This window comes from Abrus precatorius, unplaced genomic scaffold, assembly GCF_003935025.1.
Source record: "Abrus precatorius isolate BTA unplaced genomic scaffold, Abrus_2018 Scaffold2, whole genome shotgun sequence".
Lineage (NCBI taxonomy): Eukaryota > Viridiplantae > Streptophyta > Magnoliopsida > Fabales > Fabaceae > Abrus > Abrus precatorius.
Window position 1 is genome coordinate 8,198,242 of NW_020874362.1, and position 18,844 is coordinate 8,217,085.

The 18,844-nt window shown below is 34.5% G+C and overlaps 1 pseudogene; it reads left to right on the plus strand.

Annotated features, from left to right (window-relative positions):
- Positions 1-9,877: 9,877 nt before the first annotated feature.
- Positions 9,878-17,880, plus strand: LOC113859395 (annotated as a pseudogene).
- Positions 17,881-18,844: the final 964 nt, after the last annotated feature.

An 18,844-nucleotide genomic window follows, 5' to 3' on the forward strand; every position in this document is an offset into this window, starting at 1 on the left:
CAGTTTTTGTAACACTTTCTAGTTCTCTTTTGATTTCAATAAGCATTCTTTCATTTGAGCTGCTTTACTAGTCATGTTGCTTAGATCATGCTGCACAAACACTTTGTTTTACACTTGACTTATTATTTGATTGATGATTTGTTCATAATTTTTGTAGAGAAAAAATTGCTTTATTTGGACTCAATTTCTGCATATATTCATGTAAGTCCATGTGGAGAAGGAGGAATAATCATTTCCATGGCACCAAGCATTCACTTTAGGAAAGAATTTTGGTTTGCCACGAAGGTAATCACTTTTCCCAAGCCATAGTGGTCACTTTCCACCAAGGTATATCACTTTACTCTCTGTAGTTGTCACTTTCAACTTTCATAGTGGCCACTTTGAAGGCTTTTGAATTTTTTGGTCTACGCGTAACTACTATGAAAGTCCATAGTAGCCACGCGCAGCACTCTAGGAAAATACACATGACGGGCGCCTCTGTAGTAGTCACTTTGAAAGTTTATAGTAACCACTACAGAACCTATTTTTGAACACTTGACGCGCGTAGTTACTATGAAAGTTCATAGTAACCACGCGCAACCTCTTTTGAAATAATTGAGAAAAGGCGCCTCAGTAGTGATTACTATGAAAGTTCATAGTAGCCACGCGCATCCCATTTTTGCAAAATGCCTTGCGTGTGTTTACTATGGTTTTTGAGAGTGACCACGCCTATCATTTTCATATAAATAGGGTCCCTCTCATGTTCATTCTCACTTTTATTTCTGAGAATTTTTTACTTCCCTTCAAATTTTCTAAGCACCCACTCCCTCGAATTTGATTCCTTGCATTCGAACGTTACTTTCCTGCACCTTTGCACTTGATTCGAACTCCAATCCATGTAATTTCCTCTTCCTCACTCTCTGCGTTAGGGTTCTTTGTTTCTAAATTGGGGATTTTTGATTAGAACCATTTTTTTGTTGAAATTGCTGTTGGAATCGATTTTTGAAGGATAATTACATGATTTTAAGTTAGTGGGATGATTAATTTGATTCATTTTGTGCAAATTAACATGATTGAACCCTAGGGTAGCTACTTTCCTAATTCGTAGTGATTACTCTGTGTGTAGTGCTGAAATTCTACTTTCCCTAGGGTCATTTTAGTCTGGAATGTGATTTCTATGCATTGAAATTCCAATTCTTATGATTAGAAATCGATTTGCATTTTTCCTTTGTGAATTTGAAGTGTTTTTGCTCTAGAGTAGTCACTATCAACATTCACAGTAACCACTCTCTGTGAATACCTTGTTTTCTGCTCATTTTCTACACTCATTTGCTGATCTTATTCAGTTGCATTACTATGTAATCATATTTTCACTCACTCCATGTTCTGAATTTTAGAAATTTGCATTGAATTGGACCCATATGTTGCACATACTTTCTACTTTAGCTGACTTAGTTGCATTCATCTTGTGCATAGTTTTTTTTTCTGCATTCCACATGTTGTAGATTGATTTAGAAATTGGGGATTAGTTTGTTTGGCTCCAAATGCACTTTGTGTTTAAATTTTACAGTCAACTACTATCAAATGAATTTTTTGCAGACTATGATTCAATATAGGATATGTGTTTTTCTGCATTTTAAACACATGAATTATGGGTTCCATTTTGAAATTGTTTTCTTTGTCATTGACTGCTGCAGAATGTGAACCTCATAGTAGTTACCTTGCCCACACATAGTGATCACTTTGGGCTGAAAACTATTTTCTTCTACACTGGACCTAATTTGCTGCTTGAATCTGACAGTGTTTTGTGTCTACATGCTATCATTTCAACATTGCAGAAAACTTGCATGATTCATTTCATCTCCTCTGCATGTGCCTAACTGTTTGTTCTGTAACTATGAAAGTAGTTACTATCAACTAGCATAGTAGTTACTTTTGTATGCAGAACTACTCTGATTTGCCTCAATTTTCTCTGATTCATGCACACTTGCTGTGAAATTATGCTCAGACCATTACCTCTACATTCTGTCATGCTTTATTGCAAAAGTAACTACTTTCATTCATTATAGTAGCTACATTCTTCTGCAATAGTGCTATAAATTGCTTGAATTTTCTCTCTTTCATTTCCAAATGGTGTGAAATTCTTACTACATGATTATTTCTGCACTGTCACTGATTTATCCCTTTTTCTATGTGCAGATTAATGGCAAACACTCCTAGGAAGAACACACCCAGGGCTAAGAGGGCCAAGATAGCTGCTGCTTCTTCCTCCAGGCCTCAGCCTGCCCATGATCCCAGATTCAGGTCCCTGGCCCACGAGAATTACTTCAAGGCAAATATTCTCAGGCGACACATTGTGCAGGACAGGAATTTTGACCTGCAAAAAGGGACCTACTCCCAATTTGAGCAGGATATCCAGAAAAAAGGGTGGGATTTGTTTACCACATGTGTTGGGCATGGGTGGAAGGACATCACCCAGGACTTTTATGCCAATGCCTTCAGGGTTAAGGGAGATGATTTCCCATACAGACACTCCATGGTCAAAGGCAAGGTGATAGACTTCAACCTTGCCAACATCCAGAGGATCTTCAACATTCCTTCTCTTGAAAAGAGGCCTGGACAACTGGACTACACTACTTTCAGCTACTTGGAGGAGAAGGACTACAAGCCAATCTTCCAAGCGATATGCAAGCCTGGAGAGAACTGGGAGTTTGATATGAAGCTCCAGCCCAAGAATTTGACTACAAAACATCTCCTCCCACCTGCCAAGGTCTAGAGCATCTTCATCCTGAGCTCCTTCATGCCAGTTATGCATTCATCCACCCTGGCAGTGAAGAGAGCAGAACTAGTCTATGCTATTATGACAGGGATGCCCATCCATGTTGGCGATCTTATTAGCAATGCCATCATGGAGATCCTAGCTCGGAAGAAGATTTCTATGGGTCTTCCCTTCATCATTACTATGCTCTGCCAGGATAATGGAGTTGATTTTGGGGAATATCAGCAAAAAATCAGAGCAGCTCCTTGCATCACCATAGCTATGGTGAAGGAGCTGTTCAAGGCTAGGAAGAGCCCAGTCCTAGAGGCACCTCCCCAAGCTGCAAGAAAGAAATGGTTCCCTCCCAACATGAAGGACTAGCTGAAGGAAATAGCTCTGCAACAAGATGCTATACATGCTGGTCAGAAGGCTACTCTGACCCTTATAGAGACTATGTTGCTCAACATAGGGAAGAAGGTGGGGATGACTGCAGAACAGATTTACTATGCCCCCACTTTCTCAACCCCTTATCTCAAAGCAGCTATTCAAAATGATCTTTCGCCTTTCACACCTACAGCAGAAGAGGAGGAGGAAGAGGAAGATAGCAGCTTAGAGGGGGAGCAAGTACCAGACCCAGTTGCAGCAGCAGAGGAGAAGGATGATAAAGATACAGACACTGACTCAACTGATGATAACCTCTTCTCCAGCTCTGATGAGGATGCTATTTAGCTTTAAATTTCTGTTTATGTTATTTATTTACCTTCTATTTCATTGTACATACTTTTTCTGTTAATTTCCCTATAATTAGTACACTTTTCTATTTATTTTCCTTGCTTTTAATTCTCCTTTATTGCTTCTACTTTGAACAACAAGTTAACTCTTTATGCTATATATACATATATATATATATATATATATATATATATATATATATATATATATATATATATTATCTGAGTTTGAGTTTATTTTGCTTCTTCTGGTGCTGAATCTATTGTCTCTTTGTGCAGAGAATGCCCTCAGTTTCATCAAGAGGAGCATCATTTTTTTTGCCCATGAGTTGAGGCACTATCATTCATGAAAGGGGGGGGGGAGTGAAGTTCTTTGCCTCTATTTCATATACTCTTAACCTCATTTTTCCTGCATAATTATACAGCAAAATACAAAAATAATTCTTTGTTATTTCTCTTTTTCATTGAATCTAATTTTGTAATTCTAATTCTAGACTCTTACTGCAATTTTCATTCAATTCATGAACACACTCTACTTTTGTAAATAATTCTCTCTCCATGCCATGCTGAATATCTTTTTATGCAAGGTGAATTATCCTCACATGATGTTACGTAGTTATCACTATTTTTACCATGGTAGAGAATTGAGCCCCTAATTTCCTTTCTGTGTGTATATTCCATGTAATTTTGCATCTATCCTCTAGAACTTGCCCTGCTTCTTAGTTGAATATACATTATGCAATTTTTATATAGATGATTGAGGCCTCCTTTACACACACCCACTCCCTATTGCCCACCCTTGCACCCTATTGTATTACATTCCCTTCTTTTGCCAAACTTAGTCTGCCAAAACATTTTTTTTCTTCCATCAAGAACGTATTTCTTTTGAGTAACATCAAGAGTGAATGCAAACACTAATTTTGGAGTGTTGATTTTGACTGTAGTTGATTGAGGACAAGCAACCTCTCAAGTTTGGGATGGTGGACATCATACATGTTACTAATACATGTCAAAAAAAAATTGTTTAAATTTGAAGAAAAAGAGTGGTTGCCAAAGTCCAAGAAATTATAAAAGAAGAATGAATGAAAAAGGAAAGAAAATAAAATGAAGCAAGGTCCAAGAGATTGAAGAGATCTTTGATAGTCATATTTTAATACATCTTTCTCTCTATGTTTTCGATTTAATTGAGTCTTTTTAGTATATTATTTTGATGTGTTAGTTTAGATTTGTGTTGGTAAGTCATTTAGGATTTAAATTTAAATCTTTCTTAATTCCCGCCATAAATTCTTGTTTTGACACAGTTTATTGAAAAGACCATATCTGGAGCTACACTACTCGGAATTGGACAAAATTAGTGTCCCTGGAAAGATAAGAGAGAGATCTACAACTTCTCTGTTGCGAGAAAAGCCCAGTTCGAACATATTCAGGCCCAAAACTGTGTCACAATAATGCGGTCCTGCAATGAATTTTTCAGAATTTGGTTTTATTGTTGACATTACTTAATTAGGGTTTTAGGAACCTCGTTAGGAAGCTGGGCCTTAATTAAGCCCAATTATTTTGTCTTTAAATATGGTTTATGATTTCGCGTGGGGATATTCTTCCCTTTTTTTTTTTGCCTTAATTTTCAGAATTTTAAATAAAAGCTTTCGTAAGGATTCCTCTTGTCTCCCTTTCTTTTATTTTCGGAAACTTCATTCCCTTCTCTAATTGGTCGAGCAACATGATTATGAAGCAAGGCTAATTCATCAACCGGTTCAAGGTTTCAAAAACTACATTGCATTCGAGTTTCAAAATAGGTTTTATCGAATTCCTCCTTTCCTTCCTCTTTTCTAATTAGGTTAATTACGTTTTTCATGATATGGAATTTTCGTTGCATCCTAAATAGAAAGAATAGGTTAATTTCAGATTTGAATTAATTGGTTTCACCTAATTTAATCAATCAATTGTTCTAAATTTTGTTAAAGCATTGGGTTTGCGATTGCGGTTCTTGTTTTGATGGAATTCATAATCTAGATTTAGATTTTAGGGTTGTTGATGCGCATTGAATTAGTGTGATTGGAAATTCGTTGGGATTATATTTGTGTGAACAACGAGAATTGCATTGTAGGGATTGAGATCTTGAATTGGTTGAATTTCATAATCCTTAATTTTCGTTTTTGTTATTTTGTCGTTTAAATTCAAAACAAATCCTCTCCCAATCTAATTTGAAATTGCATGATGGAATTAAAAATAAAATGCATTTTATGTCCTTGAGAGATGACCTAGGTTTGCTTCTTGTATTGCACAATTTTTGAGAAAATCTAGCTTGTTTGATACCATTGCGACGTGGTTATCAATCTTCACATAATGAAAAATGATGAAAAACAAGGTGAAAGAATGCTTGAACCTCTTAGGCTACCTCATTTGATGCATTTCATTCTAACTGATTGTATTCACTCACTCAAAAGGATTCCCTTATCTTGAAAACTCACTTCAGCTTTTGACCCTCCTTGATCAAATTGAACCTTACCTATCCCTATTTGTGACCAACCAAGTCCTTTTGATAGGTAAATCATTGTATTAAGGCAAAGGAGATTGAGAATATGGGCAAACATATGGTAGGGTAGAGCAATTTGCATGAATTGAGGGAAAATACCTAGCCTGAAACACTAACAAGTGAAGAGTGAAACACCACCTTGTGAGCTAGATAATTTCTTTGCATTGTGTGAAGTATAATGAACCTTGTTGAATTTTTGTTTCACTTGTATGGGACTTTGCATAAAATTAATTGATATGAGTGTGCTTTCTTTGTTGAATGACTCCATGATTTTGAAATGGAGGAAGTGTATATTAGAGTTGAAAGATTGGAAGAGAAAAATTTTGAATTTTTTTTTTTGGATAAGTCCAACCCTTGTTACTTAAGTCCTTGAATTTTGGTTTGCTTGAGGACAAGCAAAAGTTTAAGTTTGGGGTTGTGATGAAAAGAATAGACTTAGATAGTGTAAATAAGATGAATATTCCAATTAGGCTAAATAATATAGGTTTCTTAGTTTTTGGTTAATTTACATTGATTTAGATAGTTTTTTTTTACATGTTTTGATCATTTGAATAATGTGGCAGGAATCCCCAAGCTTATTTTGAAGAATTATTGGATTTTGAGAAATTTGAGGAATTTGAGGTGAAAGTAACTACTTTCAAGATTGATAGTAACCACTACAGCAAGCTACTTCCAGCAAAGGGACCAAAGTGTTCACTTTCAAAGTTAAAAGTGACGACTAGAGCAGCCCAGAAATCCACTAAGCTTGCTCGTGGCTACTATGAAAGTTCATAGTAGTCACTCCAGAGTGTGCAGAATTGAAGGTGCTAAGTGTAGTTACTATTAAAGTTCATATTGACAACTCCAGAGAGTCCAAAATGTACCAGTGTTGTGCGTGTCTACTATCAAAGTTGATAGTGGACACTACAGAAAGGAAAAAACCAACTGATGCTACGCGTGTCTACTATGAAAGAATGAAAGTAATCACTTTGGAGGGCGCCAGCCTTAGTATAAATAGATTTTTGCCAAATTAAGGTAGAGAGCTCTTACACTTTTCGTACCTTTTCTTTTCTTTACTAAATTAGGACATTTTTCAGAGTTTAGGGCAACCTTGGGTGACAGCCAAGGGTCCAACCTAGGGTTTGATTTCTTATTTCTATTACTTTTACATTAATGCCAATGAGTTTTCTGCATTTTCAAACTGTGTTTTTGACCCCTATTTCCATGGAGGGCTAAATTCTTGTGTAATCCTTAGTGAGTTCACATGGATTATTGAGTTCTTTGACTTTAATGATAATATAACTCCTTTCTTTTCATGAATTACTTCTTCCTTACTTCTTGAATTGAATTAATGGTGAATAAGGGGGACATTGCTTAAATAATCCTAATTCGTTTTAAGGAGATTCTAAACTAAGGATTGCTTAATCCTAGGTTTAATTCTAAGGTTGCGTAATCTTGGGATGAGGGATTAGAGCCTAACAAATTGCGTAATTTCGTTGGGACCATAAGGTTGATTTTCGCTTGTTAAATTAACTTAATTCATTGGAGAGAGGATGAGTGTTAAATCTTGAGTGGAATGAGGATAGAATCTATGTGGATAAACTAAGGATTGCTGCTTTCTATTGTTTGAATTAATTAAACTTGTTTGCTTGCTGCTCCTTACATTGATTTGAAACCACAAAACCCCCCATTTTAATTGCTTGTTCAATTAATGCCTTCACACATTTAATGAAGATTAATAGCCAATGTTCATGGGAGACAATCTGGGGTAGCCCTAGTACTACATTAATTTGTTTAAATTTTGATAAGGATTTGCGACAAATCTTTTAAACAAAACATGAAATCGCATCATTAGTCTACCAGGAGAGTTGCAACCGTTAGAGATTCTTGAATGGAAATGGGATAATATTGATAGTCATATTTTAGTACATCTTTCTCTCCATGTTTTTGGTTTAATTGTGCTTCATTATTACATTATTTTGATGTGTTAGTTTAGATTTGTGTTAGTAAGTAATTTAGGATTTAAATATAAATCTTTCTTAATTCTCGCCATAATTTCTTATTTTGACACAGTTTCTTTCAAAGACCATATCTGGAGCTACACTACTAGGAATTGGACAACATTGGTGTCCTTGGAAAGATAAGACAGAGATCTAAAACTTCTATGTTGGGAGAAAAGCCCAGTTCGAGCATCTTCAAGTCCAAAATTGCATCACAATATTGCGGCCCTGCACTAAAATTTTCAGAATTTGATTGTATTGTTGATTTTACTTAGTTAGGGAGTTGTGTCTTAATTAAGCCCAATTATTATGTCTTTTACTTAGTTAGGTGTATAGGAAACTCATTAGGGAGTTGGGCCTTAATTAAGCCCAATTATTTTATCTTTAAATAGAGGTTATGACTCTATGTACGAATCCTTATTTTTCTTTTCCCGCAATTTTTTAGAATTACAAGTCTTTATTTTAAATTCTTTCCTTTATTTTCGTCTCTCTACCTTCCATCTTTTCATATTTTCTGGTTTTGGCCGAAGCAAACATGATCATGAAGCAAGACTAATCCATCAATCAGTTCAAGGTTTCAAGAACAACATTGCGTTTGAGTTTCGGGTTAGGTTCTATCGAATTCGCGCTTTTCCTCCTCTTTTCTGATTAGGATGATTACGTTTTTCATGATATTGATTTTTTGTTTGCATTCTAAATAGAGAATGAGAATTTCATATTTGAAATAAATGAATTCACCTAATTCAATAAATTAATTGTTCTGAATTTTGTTAGAGCATTGGATTTGCGATTGCAGTTCTTGTTTTGATGAAATTCATAATCTAGATTTAGATTTTGGGTTATTAATATCTAATTAAATTAGTGTTGATTGGAAATTCGTTGGAATTATATTCGTGTAACAATGAGAATTGCGTTGTAGTGATTGAGATCTTGATTTGGTTGAATTTCATATTTCGTTTCGCTATAATTATTCCTTATTCTTTTCTTTTCTGTTGTTTACAATTTAATTCAAAACAATCATTCTCTAAGCTAATCTGAAATCACATGATGGAACCAAAAATAGAATATATCTTATGTCCTTGTGAGATGACCTAGGTTTACTCCTTGTATTGCAAAATTTTTAAGAAAATCTAGTTTGTTTGATACCATTGCGACGTGGTTATCAAAATGGCGTCGTTGCCGGGGACATAAGTTAATTTGTTTTTATTTCATCATGTGTACTAACTGATTTGGTGTTTCTGTGTTTGTGCTACATTTCATCTGTGTTTTTATTTCATAGTGCATTTTGTTCGTCTATTCCGTTCTGCGTATTGTGTTTATGTTCGTTTGCAAACTCTAAAACTAAGTATTCTATGTTTCTGTGTTCATTTGCAGATTTAGTTTTGCATTTCATTTCGTATGTGTGTGTTGATCAATTTGTGTTTTAATGTTTATTCATGATCCTTTGATTGTCTATTCCATTATTTCATTGCAATTGAGTGTGTGATTGTGATTGGTTCAATTGTTGTGGCTGCATGCGAAAAACATAGTTGCTGCATATTTTGATATCATATTTTACTGTTAATGCACTATTCATGCACTATTCATTAGATTTTGAAAAATTCCAAAAAAATACCTAGAGATTGAATTTTGATCTGAATTTTTGTGTCCACATTTCTTTTAGTGTCTATTAGTGTTTAGAGTTGGTAGATTGCAAAAATCATTAATAGAAAAAGAGATACATTATAGTGGCCAAGAGAATTTTTGTGAAACTTAAAATTTCCATAACTTTTGCTAGGAATGTCAGAAATTAACCCACCACCACAGATGACCTAGGTTTACTCCTTGTATTGCAAAATTTTTAAGAAAATCTAGTTTGTTTGATACCATTGCGACGTGGTTATCAAGTATCTCTATGGACTTTGTATCTGGACTGCCAAGGACCAAGAGAAATCACGATGTTGTGTGGGTGATTGTAGACCGTTTAACAAAGACTACACATTTCATTTCAGTTAACATGAGGTATAAATCGGAGAAGTTAGTAGAAGTATATATTAATGAGATAGTCAGATTGCACGGGGTACCCTTAAGCATTGTATCAGGTCGAGACCCGAGGTTTACATCAAAGTTCTGGGAGAGTTTACAAGAAGCCTTGAGAACTATGTTAAAACTTAGCTCATCATATCACCCTCAAACTGATGGATAAACAGAGTGCACTATCCAATCACTAGAGGATTTATTATGAGCTTGCGTGATGGAGCACCATATGATGTGTTATATGGAAGAAAATGTCGAGCTCCTCTATGCTGGTATGAAGCTAGAGAAGTAATTTTGTATGCACCTGATGTAGTACAGAAAGATTAGAGAAAAGATAAAAGTTGCGCAAGATAGACAAAAAAGCTATCATGATCAACGAAGAAATCCATAAGAATTTCAAGTTGGTGATTATGTGTTCTTGAGGGTTTTACCCATTACTAGAGTCGATAGGGCATTGAAATCCCAAAACTATTTCCCAAATTCATTGGACCATTTGAAGTTTTGAGTAAAGTTGGTCCTGTAGCATATCAGATAGCCTTACCCCCAAATCTTTCGAATCTGCATCTTGTGTTTCATGTGTCTTAACTGAGGAGATACATTACAAATCCTTCTCATGTGATTGAACTTGATTCTCTCCAAGTTCGAGAAAATTTGTCATATGATGTTTTTCCTGTGAAGATTGCGGATCATCGAGTCAAGCAGCTAAATGGTAAAGATATTTCGCTGGTAAAGGTAATCTGAAACATAAGTGATGAAAGATATGCCACTTAGAAGCCTGAGAACAAAATGAAGGAAGTATATCCTCATCTCTTTTTGAATCAGTGAATTTCGAGGGCAAAATTCCTAAAAGGGTGAGAGAAGTGTAACATCTTCTTTTTCATTATTCAGTACATTATGTTTTGTTTAATATTAAGCAATATTAGAATGGATTTAGAAGTGAGTATGGAAGATTTTTAGAAGGATTCTGGTGCAGAAGGTCTCACTCAGGCGAGGTAAAACTCGCTCAAGCGAGACTGAATGCCCAGAAATATAATGTTTTAGGGCAATCTCACTTAGGCGAGATGATTCTCGGTCAAGCTAGATAGGATAAATTCAGCTTAACTGTCATATCACCCAAGTGAGAGTGATCTCGCTCAAGCGAACTGAGATCTTGCTCAACCGAGATGAGATGCTCAAGCGAGATGAGACGCCCATGCGAGGACTCATAGGGAAAACATTGTGCTTTCTGAACGTCATCTCACTCAGGAGAGATGGTGCTCGCTCAAGCGAGAATATCAGGAAATGTTGAGAAAGACCACTATCTGCATATTTTGCTTAGGTGAGATATCTCTCGCTCAAGGAAGATATTTGTCGCTCAAGCAAGCTGTTCATCGCTTAAGCGAGAGAGTGAGGGGCTGAGGGGTATTTAAGAGATTTCCAGCATGAAAATTTCATTTCATTCCAAAACTCACGTTCCTTTCTTATTTTCTCTGAACTCTCTCTTCTTTTCTTCAGAGAAAAGCTTCAAAAACTCTTAAACTACTCTGAATCAGAGCTCAAATTTCGCCTCAACGAAATCATTAGTGACTATCTCATAGGTCGAACTCCTCATTTTCACTTCTATCTTCTATGTTTCCTCTTTTCTCAAGGAGCACTCTTTTTTCTATAGGGTGTAGAACAACCTTGATGCGTGAACCATCTTTTTCACCTTTTCTTCACTAAACTCATCTTTGAGATAAGGAGGACTCTATTTTATCATTCTATTCTAGTATTTATTTTGTACTTATTATAGTACTATTATATAGGAATTTTATGAAAATATATAGTTGAAGTATATTATGTGTGAGAAATGGCTAAAAATATGTTTGTATGATTGTTTGGATTGTATGGTTGTTATATGTTCACATGCATTATATGATGAGTACCCAATGTGAAATATTATCAAACCTGCTGAGTAATTATATAGAATATGTTTGGATGAAATACTATGATAAAGTGTGATACTGGTCTGAAGGATTTAGTAACTAAAACTATACCAAAAGAGTATGGGTGAAATGGACTTAGTCTGGAAGTGCTTTACTAAGCATGATCTTGTGAGTGAAAGAGGAAATGAGTTTAGAATGACCATAAGTGTCGAATATGGATTGGATCTAGTGTGAATAGTTACAGATATACACTGGGGGTATAGAGTCTAGAGACGATGGAAATCTTGGAAAAACGTTGGGTGGTGAGCGATATTCGAGTATGTGTACACACTCTTTCTGAGAGCGAATGCACCACTTGGTCTCACACTTGTTTCTTGATTAGACTCTTGACTATGCTTTTGCTAAGCGGCCTAACTATTGTATACATTATATCCGTGTGTATGGGATAACCGGCGACTATTTACCTAGTTGAGTAAGACCTCAAGAAATGCTGGAGGCATCGAAATCTATGATCACAATGCACTGAGAGTGTGTATTGGAATGAGAGAATGGATAATGTATAATAAATTATTGTGTTGTGCATATATGAATGTGTTTGCAATATGAATAAGTGTGAAAAGTGAATAGATTTTATTTATATTAAAAGTTTGATTTTGTAATGTAATGATTTGTAAATGATAGAATAGACGCTCATCCTTACTAATATTTTCAGGAAACCAGGATGACAGACTCTCGGGAAAGAATTAGGCTTGTAGATAGTTCTGTACATAATAGACTTAATTATATATTTAACGAATATCAGAGAATATGCTACTTTAGAATTGTTGTACATGTTGATGAGGTGCTTAGGAATATCATTATGATAGAGATGGAACTATATTATAGTATCCCTTTTGATTTTCCTGTAAGTAGAATACACCACACCCTATATGTATACATATTCCCTAGTACCGTTAAGACTCCAGTAGCCGTAACCTATTTGTTTACTTATCATGATCATGATCATCTCGAAAGATCATCCAGGTGGACCTTTGAGCGAGTTAGTGGCACAAAGGTCACAACAGATTCAGGCGATCGTTATTTTGGATCAGACGATGACCTTAATTCTGAAGATCTAGCAGAAATAGAAAGCTAGCATGGAATCGACTAGTACCAGATTCTTAGTGTTGGGATGTATTTTGGAAACTGCTCTGCACTTAAATTTGCTTATATGATGTAATTATTTTGGTTATGTAGATATTATCTTAAGTCCTATATATGTTTTGACAAATAGTTTGAAAATGTTGATACTTAATATATGTAATGTATATTCAAGTTTTCCACTAAGAAGAACTAATTCTAGTTTATTGTGATCTTTAAATCTATTATTGTTTAATTAACATTGCAAAATTTGAAAATTTCATATAAATAAACCTATTTTAAAAGGGACTTTATTTAATTTGTAATAATAAAGTTTAGTATACATAACAAATGGTATTTTATCTCAAATTATTCAAATTGAAAATATACATTTTTTATTAAAAATTTTGGATGTTACAACCATTGTATTCAATTTCTTGTTTAATAACTGCCTTAAACTTTGTCAATCTAGAAGGAGAAGATCTTATGTATTTCACTGCAACACAAATTTTTAAAACAGAATCATCAATCCCCTTTAAACCTTCTTTTACAATCAAATTCAAAATATAGGTATAACAACGCATATGGGTATATTCTCCATCCAAAACTAAACTGCTCCAAGACAATAGTCTTTTTTTTAGATACTAAATACCAACATCATTTGATCAGGCATTATCAGCTGTCAAACTTAAAATGCAATTTTGCCCCCACCCATCAAATCACTTCTCTATAGTCTTAGCAATAGTTTCTCCTGAATGACTAATGATTTGACAAAAATTTAAAATATTTTTTTGTAGCCTCTATTTAATGTCAATAAAATGTCCAGTCAAGCATAGATAACTAAGATTCTAACTACAAGTTCATGTGTTAGTGGTAAGACAAACCCTTTGACAATTTTGAGGAAGAAATTTTTTTCAATTTGCTCTTTTTTGTCTCCCATAACCCCAAAACATCATGTGCTAATGTACTGCGTGAAATGAAATGAAATTTTAGTTGTAAAAAATCAAATACTTTTCAAATGATTCGTGCTCCACAAATCAAAAGAAATCTCTAGCTAAAAACATCTTCACTAATTTAATTTGACACTTGGTCAAAATTAGCAACTAAAAGAGAAGAAACATGTCTTTCTGTATTTGCCATTGATGATGAAATTGGATTGAGATTATTCTTACATTTCTTTGAATGAGCTAGCATGGAACTCGTCCCATTATCAAATTTCATCAAGTAACAACAATAGTTGCATCTAGCTTTTTTATTTGACATAGGGTTTACAGTAAAGTGATCGAGATTGTGACATATTAGTAGCGTTATAAACTAATGGTAGAGGAGTCAAATATTCTGCTGTCTCAGAAGTCATAAAATTATCTTGATCATTCATTATGTCTACTATTTAGCATTAAAAATCAAAATAAAAATATTTGAAAAATTATCAAAGGTCAAACAAAATTATATGGAAAAGTCATCAATTAGTCACATTAAAGGGCAATAAGGGGATGGTACGACTAAACAACAAATGTAACTATATAATTATTATGTGTAGTTATAGGACAACTAAGTGATTTCATTTTTTTTCAATGTAAGAAATTGAATAGAGCAACATTATTGTTCAAGGAATCACAATTCTAGCTCCTATGACATTGCCAAATATAGATGGAATCAACCCTAATAAGTTAGAAAATATCATATTCTTCCTAGATGACAATATATATTGTATAGAACATGTTGACAAAACTAAATAAGGTTTATGGTTGTGATGTAGACTTATGCACAAACACACAAATTGAAGACTGATCCAAGGGGATGACTGTGTGGCTATGAATAGTGGTTGGGATGAGTATGGTATAGCTTTTTGAATGCCAACTAAACCACTCGTAATCAGAAGGCTCACTTGTATTTCTCCATTCAGTGTTGTGATTGCTTTAGGGAGTGAGATGTATAATGGGATTCAGGATAAGAGAGCTGAAGACATTGTAGCAATCAATACAAAATCAGGGGGATGAAAAATGTTGTAGGAAGAATAGGCTACATAAATGACATATATTTTAGAAGAATGACTATGATGACTATGAAATGGGCATTTTGGATGACTAGAAATTATGGGTCTCATGCTGAAGATAACTGTGATCTTAATGCACTTCCTGTAATTCAAAATATTAATTATCATGATATGATTGTTGAGTGTCAGGCTAGCATACTTATAAATATATTATTCCTATTAAGTTATGTTGCATATACTTGGACTATATAAAATTTCATATGCTGGAATGTAAACAGGTAAGCTGTACAGTTACTGGATGGAAGTTGTGAGTTACAGTGCCGTTTGGTTATTTGTTAAAGTAAGACTACTATTAAGGGTGTTGATTGCATACTAAGCATTTTATATAAGCATGATTCCTTTTAAATAGTGTTTAGATATCTGATTTATATGGACACACACACACACACACACACACACACACACACACACACACACATATATATATATATATATATATATATTTGTGTGTGTGTATGTGTATTCTGTTATATGATGCTGTGAGATTGAATGAAGTATGAAATTGCTTGAAATTTTACATATGTGAGCTGTATAATCACTAGGTGAAAAATGGATGAATGTTGTTTGGTTAGAGTAGGTTGAATTGATATAGACTGTAGGAAGTAGTGAGATATCTCTCGCTATAGCAAGACAAGTTGTCTAGAAATAGGCTCTCTGGAGCGCTCTCGCTGTAGCGAGAAATTTTCGTTGCAACAAGAAGTAGATAAGGTTAACCCAAATAACACTCTCGCTGGACTGAAAAATTTTAGCTGGAGCAAGAAGATTTTTGCTGGAGTGAAAAATTCTTGCTGCAGCGAAAATGACAAATAGCAGAAAGGTTCCACTGTTTGGTTTACTCGCCCAGGCAAGGATGAGCTTGCTTAGGCGAAGAGAGCTCGCTTAAGCAAGAGTTAGCTCGCTCAAGCGAGAGCACGCGGGCCTAGAGGGGTATTTAAGATAACCCAGTGTAGAGAAACACTCATTTCTCACTAAATAGTCTCCCTCTCTCATTTTTTATCTGTTGTTTCACCTTTTCCCTGTTGGAAAAACCTTCTTGAAGCTGAATTCCTTCTCGATCCAAGTGAGAACATTTATCTTATCAAGATCTAAGTGAGTTTCCGGAGTCCAGTCCTCTGTCTTTACTCTTGTTTTTTTGCTTTCTGTTTTGCAAGAGTTTTATACCATGTTGTTCTGAGTAGATCTGAACTATTTGAGCTGTACTCCATATCCAAACATTAGATCTATCTCTTTAAGACTCACAAGAAGCACAATCTTAGAAACTCGTTTCAGGTAAGGGGAGCTTATCTTAGATGGCCTTTATTGTTCTTTAACTACAGAAATACCATGTGTGGAACTTATTTCAGCTGAGAGTGAGTTGGTGTATGAACAAACCTTAGGACAAAACCCATATTAAGCATGGTTGAGTGGGTTGACCATTGTTAATGAATGTAATAATGCCTAATGTGTGTAAGGGGAGGTAGAGGTAGAGATATTTATATAAATAGTTTCGTTCTAACTGATAATAGTGGGTTGTATAACCAAATCTTAGGCTAGAACCAAGAGCATGTATAGTTGAGTAGATTTCTTTATTGTCTGATGAATGTTTGAAATGTCGTGGTGGAACATGATGTGCTGGAAGGCTCTGATATATGTGACGAGAATGTTAACATATGTTGAAATATTTAATGTGAGCTGCTTAGTTTCATTGTGTAAATACATAAAACTTTATTGCTAAGACTAGGTGTGTGTGTGTGTGTATATATATATATGTATATGATTGTATTGCTGAGGCTGATAATATGTATAGCTATGCTGCATCATATTGGTTTTCATCATTTTAGAGTTGAGTTACGTGTTTAGGTGGTTAGACATAAAATGGTAGGACGCTAAGCTGTACTTGTCTGGATCTAAATACCGGGATGAGTCACTCAAAGATCAGAAAATAGTTCCTCTGGATTACTTAGGTTGTGATACCAGCTAGAACTGAATTGTTGCATTTACATTAGATGGGCTGAGAATTGGCTGAACATGCTACATCAATTGATTGAGACTGTTATGCTGATTGCTGTGAAATATATGAGTTGTATAAATAATTTTAATATTTTCATACTCAATAGTTAATTCTTATTTATATAAGCTCACTTTTACATTTGTTGTGTTGTCGTGTATGTGTTGCGAAGATCGTACAGTGGTACGTGAGCAGGAGTGGCAGGTGGAGTATCCATTTTCCATGTTGGAGAGTCTGGCTAAGGAGTGGTCCGGACTGAAGATTTTTGAGATATGTAGCTTAGTTTCCATTAGTCTAGGTTTTAGTGTAAACTTATGATATTTGGCTACAGACTTGATGTTATGATGTAATTATTGTTTATTTGTATTTTGATCTCCATGTAGAGCATCCATTGTAAGCATATATACTTTTATAAAAAATTTTGCAATCGTATGAAAACGCCCTTGGGCTTTGTTATTCTGTTGAGGTTTAATTTCTGAAAAATATATTTTCTGTACTATATATATATATATTATCTGGCAAATAAATTTATACTAAGAACAGTGACGTATAATGTCATTGATCCTTTATAAAAAAAGGGTTGTGACATTGACAATGTCACTATGGCAACAAGGTTAGAGGGTATATCTAGTAATCCATTTACTAGAATCTGCCTATCCAATGTAACCATTCAACTGGCAAAGTCTAAAGAAGTTCCATGGAATTGCATTGGTATTGTTGGACTAGATAAGATTGGGACATGCACTTTTCTAGAAGAAACTTTGCCCATCGAAGATATCAAGCTTCAAATGTGCATTTACAAAAGAAATTTATGACAGTGTACAAGGAACGGCTTAGTTCAAGAAAATTTTTAAATCAAACAATGTAATACTTCAAAAATTGAAAAATTGTTTGTATTTAAAATAGTGGTGACTTGTATAAGAATGTGAACAAATGCAACATCAACAATGAAACAAAAGTAACTTAATAATAAATGCAAATTTTTCTTCATCTAATTGTGAAATTCATTGATTGTTTGCATTAACCATGCAAAACACATAAATAGGTACCAAGCAAAAAGCACATAATTATTTGATAGTTAATGTTGCATTCAAAGTGCAGATAGTTTTATTATGCAGCTTATTATTGATTACAACTCTTTAGTGTTGCCTTATTATATTACTTTGCCAACACAACCATCACAGCCATGAAACAAGAAGAATCATCAATCACTATATATGAAAGAAAGCTAGGCATCTTATCTAAACATAGAAATTGGAAAACGACATTTAAAGATAAATGTCATGTGCTAAGAAAGCGGCATTCAAGCTAGATAAATGTATAGTGAATTGTAGAAAAAACCTATAGACTTTAAGAATCCTACAAGCATTGTCTTATTTGTATCATTTTTGAATTCTACCGTGCTATTAGTGTTAGAATTTTCTTAATCCATTATGTAATTTTCATTATGCAATGACTATTATGAAATTACCATTTCCCATTAGATCTTGAATTACGTTGTTCTCACAATACAATACATGGTTCTCATACAATTAAGGGTTTAGAGAGCACTAACCTGAATCCCTTGTTCCTTTCTGTTACCTCTCTCTTTGATGTCTTTGATCCTTTTATATCTTCTCCAATTCTTCCTTCCTCTTTTAGCTCCTCTCAGATGGTTGAGAGAAAGTTCTTTTCTTACGTTTACCGTGAGCACACTTAGAGACCATGAAAGTGATAGAAATAGATAATGTCGTAACTCCTATTTGGTAACTGCTCTTTTATTTATCAGAAGGGAGAGTG